Below are 7,069 nucleotides of genomic sequence, written 5' to 3' on the forward strand. Positions count from 1 at the left end.
TGCATAGTAGGCCAAAATGTGCGTTCTGGCTACTAGGTACGACATATATATATATATATATATATATATATATATATATATATATATATATATGTCGTACCTAGTAGCCAGAACGTACTTCTCAGACAACTATGCAAGGCCCGATTTGCCTAATAAGCCAAGTTTTCCTGAATTAATATATTTTCTCTAATTTTTTTCTTATGAAATGATAAACCTACCCATTTCATTATGTATGAGGTCAATTTTTTTTAATTGGAGTTAAAATTAACGTAGATATATGACAGAACCTAACCAACCCTACCTAACCTAACCTAACCTATCTTTATTGGTTAGGTTAGGTTAGGTAGCCGAAAAAGTTAGGTTAGGTTAGGTTAGGTAGGTTAGGTAGTCGAAAAACAATTAGTTCATGAAAACTTGGCTTATTAGACAAATCGGGCATTGCATAGTAGGCTGGAAAGTGCGTTCTGGCTACTAGGTACGACATATATATATATATATATATATATATATATATATATATATATATATATATATATATATATATATATATATATATGTCGTACCTAGTAGCCAGAACTCACTTTTCAGCCTACAATGCAAGGCCCGATTTGCCTAATAAGCCAAGTTTTCATGAATTAATATATTTTCTCTAATTTTTTTCTTATGAAATGATAAAGCAACCCATTTCATTATGTAAGAGGTCAATTTTTTTTTATTGGAGTTAAAATTAACGTAGATATATGACAGAACCTAACCAACCCTACCTAACCTAACCTAACCTATCTCTATAGGTTAGGTTAGGTTAGGTAGCCGAAAAAGTTAGGTTAGGTTAGGTTAGGTAGGTTAGGTAGTCGAAAAGCAATTAATTCATGAAAACTTGGCTTATTAGGCAAATCGGGCCTTACATAGTAGGCTCAGAAGTGAGTTCTGGCTACTAGGTACGGCATATATATATATATATATATATATATATATATATATATGTCGTACCTAATAGCCAGAACGCACTTCTCAGCCTACTATTCAAGGCCCGATTTGCCTAATAAGCCAAGTTTTCATGAATTATTTTTTTTTCGTCTACCTAACCTACCTAACCTAACCTAACCTAGCTTTTTTTGGCTACCTAACCTAACCTTACCTATAAAAATAGGTTAGGTTAGGTTAGGTAGGGTTGGTTAGGTTCGGTCATATATCTACGTTAATTTTAACTCCAATAAAAAAAAATTGACCTCATACATAGAGAAAAGGGCAGCTTTATCATTTCATACGAAAAAAATTATAGTAAATATATTAATTCAGGAAAACTTGGCTTATTAGGCAAATCGGGCCTTGAATAGTAGGCTGAGAAGTGAGTTCTGGCTACTAGGTACGACATATATATATATATATATATATATATATATATATATATATGTCGTACCTAGTAGCCAGAACTCACTTCTCAGCCTACTATTCAAGGCCCGATTTGCCTAATAAGCCAAGTTTTCCTGAATTAATATATTTATTATAATTTTTTTCTTATGAAATGATAAAGCTACCCTTTTCACTATGTATGAGGTCAATTTTTTTTATTGGAGTTAAAATTAACGTAGATATATGACCGAACCTAACCAACCCTACCTAACCTAACCTAACCTATATATATAGGTAAGGTTAGGTTAGGTAGCCAAAAAAAGCTAGGTTAGGTTAGGTTAGGTAGGTTAGGTAGACGAAAAAACATTAATTCATGAAAACTTGGCTTATTAGGCAAATCGGGCCTTGCATAGTAGGCTGAGAAGTGAGTTCTGGCTACTAGGTACGACATATATATATATATATATATATATATATATATATATATATATACATATATATATATATATATATATATATATATATATATATATATATATATATATATATATATATACATGTTTCATTGAATATGACCGCATATTCTGTATTTATTATTTTCTGGTTTAGGGCTTCTATCCCTCTAACTATTTTCTTAGCATCAGGGCTTAATTGGAATAGGAGTTCTCCAAAACTCATTTTCGTACTTTTAAGGTGAAGAAAAGAAGTGATTTACTATAGAGTGTATTACACTTATTTGTATAATTTGCACGACGTTTCGAACCTCCATGGTTCATTCTCAAGTGAACCATGGAGAACTTACAATACAAATCTAGTATTGTAAGATTGTTCACTTGAGAATGAACCATGGAGGTTCGAAACGTCGTGCAAATTATACAAATAAGTGTAATACACTCTATAGTAAATCACTTCTTTTCTTCACCTTAAAAGTACGAAAATGAGTTTTGGAGAACTCCTATTCCAATTAAGCCCTGATGCTAAGAAAATAGTTAGAGGGATAGAAGCCCTAAACCAGAAAATAATAAATACAGAATATGCGGTCATATTCAATGAAACATGTTTGAAAGAAAACCTGCTGCCAGTATACACCAATATATATATACATATACATATCACGGCGCTGGAACCAATCGTATTGGCGTTCGCCTTTCCATTGGGGACTTTCGGCGCCGTGGAGAGGGAGGACCTGCTGCCTGGGTAACAGCTTCTCCTCCATATCAACCTACCCTGGCTTTGCGCCCTGGTGAGGCCACTCCAGACCAGGCCGACACCGGTGCGCAACTCCATAGTCTACTGAGACTGATGGATGCCTAGTACTACTACATATCAATAATCATTTTATATCACAAGTAATTCAACAAGAGGCTCACAAGTCACTATACAAGACAGTTTACATCTATGGTGAGTCACACAGTTAATAGTCTTGCTTCACACCCCACCCATCTGGCCGGCAGCTTTACAGTCATGTGCAGGCTGCACCTACAGTAAGCAAAATTTGGATACTTCGATAAGATTATGAATGAATGAAGTACTTATACATTTCTTGGACTCCATTGATGGTGTTATCTCTGATTTTCACGATTTTTACACATTCCATTATATAATGACGCGAAGTATGCGAATAGTTTTGCTGACAGAGTTTACATTTAGTCAAATTTACATCAGCAGATGTTACAAACTCCCAGAGGTACTTGTAGCCGAGCCTAAGCCTAGCAGTGGTGACATCTAGAAGTCTGCTAACCTTACTGGATGACCCATAAACATGCGGTTCTTCCTGCATAACAGAATGATGATAGATGAAGGAATTGGTGTGAATTTCACTTTGCCTCAAGACTATGAGATTTTGTTGATGTTCCCGGATTATTACTGCCCTCAGGCTGCGCAAAGGCGGTCCAAGATGGTAATCAATTCCCTCTTTACGAGCAAAAGCTTTGGCAAACTCATCAGTTCTATCATGCATTCGAAAACTAATATGGGATTGAATCCACAGGAGACAAACTCTGACTCCATCATTGATTATTTCATTATATCTGTGTCTAGCTTCAGACACAAGCACTTCACAGTTATGTCTTGGGGATCTGAGTGCAGTCAAGGATGACAAGGAGTCACTTACAATTAGCGTGTCAACTTTGTATTCATATTTGTGTTCGAGTGCAAGGATTATGGCAACCAATTCTGTTTGAAGAGTGGAGGCCCAGTTATTTATACGCGCTCCACACTCATAGGAGAGGGAACCATCTCTCGCTGTTAAAACGACTACATATCCAGCTGCACCATAGGACTGGTGCAAGGAGCCATCAGTGTAAATAATCTGGGAAAGGGAGCGCTCTCTGACCAAAGCATCAATTTGGCTTGAGGCATTGTACTTTCCTTCTTGTCGAAGCAAGGCTTGTTCTTTAATCAGCTTGTTGGGTGGGAAAGGAGGGACAGTAATTGGAAAGGGGAGATCTCTCATAGGGCAGGAAAGTGTCGTTGTTGTCTCTCTTGGTAGAGGTGATGAATATTATACATTCTGAGCACAGTAGCGGTTTTCGTAATCCATTTGGAGGGATGCTGACCTGCAAGAAAGAAGGCTTGGAGGGCTTCAGTGCAGGGGTTAGGGTGGGTTAGCCTAAGCATCTTGATACCAATTAAAGCATTAATTTCAGTGATACGATCACTTACACGTGAAATATTCAGTTCCTTCCTCATGTCTAGTAATTTAGTTGTACGGGGGCATCCGAGGATTATCTTCATGGCTTCGTTTTACATCTTTTCCAGCCCTCCAAGCATTTTTTCAGGCACTAGAGCAAGCATGGGTGCAGCATAATCAATCAGAGACCTAATGCTGTATATGAAAGATACATCATTTTGCCAATTCTCACATTTGCGCCATAGCTTGGATGGTAGCCTGCCACAGCCTTGAGGACACGGAGCCTCTCTCTACATTTGCGACCCAGTCTGGCTACAACATTGCGATACAGTAGAACCTCAAAACCACGGTATTTATATCTGGTTACATAGTTGAGCAGAGACCCCATCATGTAACTGCATATTCTGAATGGCCCCACCCCGTCTGGGTGGGCGTCGGTTCAGGATCTTTGTTTTCTTAACTGAAATGACTAAGCCTAGTTCCTAACATGTGTTCAGTACAGAGTCCAGAACATTTTGGGTATTGGTATACCCATTGGTGTGGATCAGTATATCATCCGCATAGCTATGTTCGCTGGGCCTCCTAGTTACTGAGTTTAGGAGTGCATTAATTAACACATTGAACAGAGTTGGACTGAGGACACATCCCTGTGGAGTGCCAAGTTCAAAATCTCTCATTACACTCCTATGCTCTTGAACATTACAGATGATTTCCTGTTGGATAGACAGCCTCTTAACCATCCTCCAACATTCATTTTAGCAAGTTCGCTCAGAATGACGTGTCGGTTAGCAATGTCAAAGGCTCACTTATGATCTAATAAACTGGTATATGACCTATCAGTATGCAGGGTGAGGAAAGTGGTAATAAAGTGATGCACACTCTTTCCATGCGTAAAGCCATATATCTGGGGGAGACAACTAGTTACTAATTCTGTAAAGGAGACGGTTAAGAACCATCGTCTCAAGACACTTACAGAGGCAACTAGTGAGGGAGATTGGGCGAAAAGCACTTGGCCAGTTTGGTTTAGAAATGGGAATAATAAGACTGTTGGTCCATGACTGTGGAAGCTCCCCAGTTACATAGTTCATATTATACAATTCAAGCAAGGAATTTCCTGGCACTAGCAGAAGCATACACAGTATGCCATAAGTAATTCCGTCCTCCCCAGGAGATGTTGCTCTAACTTTATGTAGAGAAGAGTCTAGTTCGTATTCTGTTAAAAGCATGTCACAGTCATCCTTCTGATGAAGCATGAAGTCAAGGATCCTTGCTCTATCAGCATATACACTATTTAATTCATTATGTATGGGTAGAGGAAGACTGTCAAAGCTGGAAGTGGTGGCCCAAGCATCAACAAGCTCATTTACTCTGCCCAGAGGATTAGGGTGCGAGATCTCTGCAGCATTTTCCCTTTGATCTTGTTGATATCTTTCCATGCCCGACTTAGTGGCGTGTGAGAATTGAGACCACTGACAAAAGTTTCCCAGTCTGTCTGCCTCAGCTCTACCATATGTTCCCTGGCCTCAGCCAGAGCCGTTAGAAAGAGCCTAAGCATTTCAGTAGTGCGGGCTTTCTATAAGCTTGTCCAATTCTTCTGGCAGTGCGCTTTAGTGCATGTAATTTGGAATTATTATAATAGGGATAAATGCTATGACCAGTGAAATTTGGGTTACGTGGCCTGGACGATGGATCAATAGCGATGTTCGATAGCACCTGTGAGTTCATTGTTAAAATCTTCAACTGAAAAAGGCTCAAAGAAACTGTACCATTCTGACACATGAGCAACAAAATTGTCTCGTTGATCGATGGGCACAGCCAGCCTCTTCCGCTTGAACATTCCGCCGGGGAGGATAGAGCTGCCAATGCTTACAGTGGCTAATATGGCCAGATGATCAGACGCCATAACTGGCACTATTGACGAGGCGCACACGGTGTGGGAGACGTTGACACCGAGACATAGATCAAGAATACCTCCGTAGATATGCGTCGGTTCAAGGTCACCCACAAACTTATCGTGGCTAGCTAATAGTGACACCAGTTGGTTGCCGTTAGGATTACTGAACTGTGAGTTACCAATATTCAGATGTCTAGCGTTATAATCACCTATAATGATGGTAGGCTTAGTCTGAATAATTACTGCTGGATTAGAGATAAAGTTTGTCGAACGCAGATGTAACTATGCTCAGTCGCGCAATGACCAATCTGGCTTTCGGATTTTGTCTAATTGTAGTATATACCGCCTACCTTGCTTACAGCCTAGTCTACACCTAGGTTGTTGTGGTGGCTCTTTATGATCGCTTCTAAATCTCGGTAATAATTTTCCTAAACTTAAAAAACGCAATGTGAGGCATATATCGTCTACGTTCTCAGTGGAGTTTAGTGAACGTTACAATCAGCACTTCTGTACGCTCTGGTCACCCACCCACACTACAAACTGCCGTGCACGCTGAGAATAATCTAATATATATATATTGGCTAATTGGTTTAGTTTATAATTGTAAAATATGTATATATATATATATATATATATATATATATATATATATATATATGATATGATATTAATCAATATCTGTGAATAAATAAATACTTTCATGTATGCAAATAACTGTTAGAGGAGAATCATGTTGGCAAGCCTGACATTTAGCCTTATAGTCATCCTGATGTCTGTCCAGAACCTGTACAGACGAGAGGGGCACAGGGTGATCATGTCCATCATGGTGATCATGTCCATCATGGTGATCATGTCCATCATGGTGATCATGTCCATCATGGTGATCATGTCCATCATGGTGATCATGTCCATCATGGTGATCGTGTCCATCATGGTGATCGTGTCCATCATGGTGATCATGTCCATCATGGTGATCGTGTCCATCATGGTGATCATGTCCATCATGGTGATCATGTCCATCATGGTGATCATGTCCATCATGGTGATCATGTCCATCATGGTGATCATGTCCATCATGGTGATCATGACCATCATGGTGATCATGTCCATCATGGTGATCATGTCCATCATGGTGATCGTGTCCATCATGGTGATCGTGTCCATCATGGTGATCATGTCCATCATGGTGA

This window comes from Procambarus clarkii, chromosome 19 (assembly GCF_040958095.1).
Source record: "Procambarus clarkii isolate CNS0578487 chromosome 19, FALCON_Pclarkii_2.0, whole genome shotgun sequence".
Taxonomy (NCBI): Eukaryota; Metazoa; Arthropoda; class Malacostraca; order Decapoda; family Cambaridae; genus Procambarus; species Procambarus clarkii.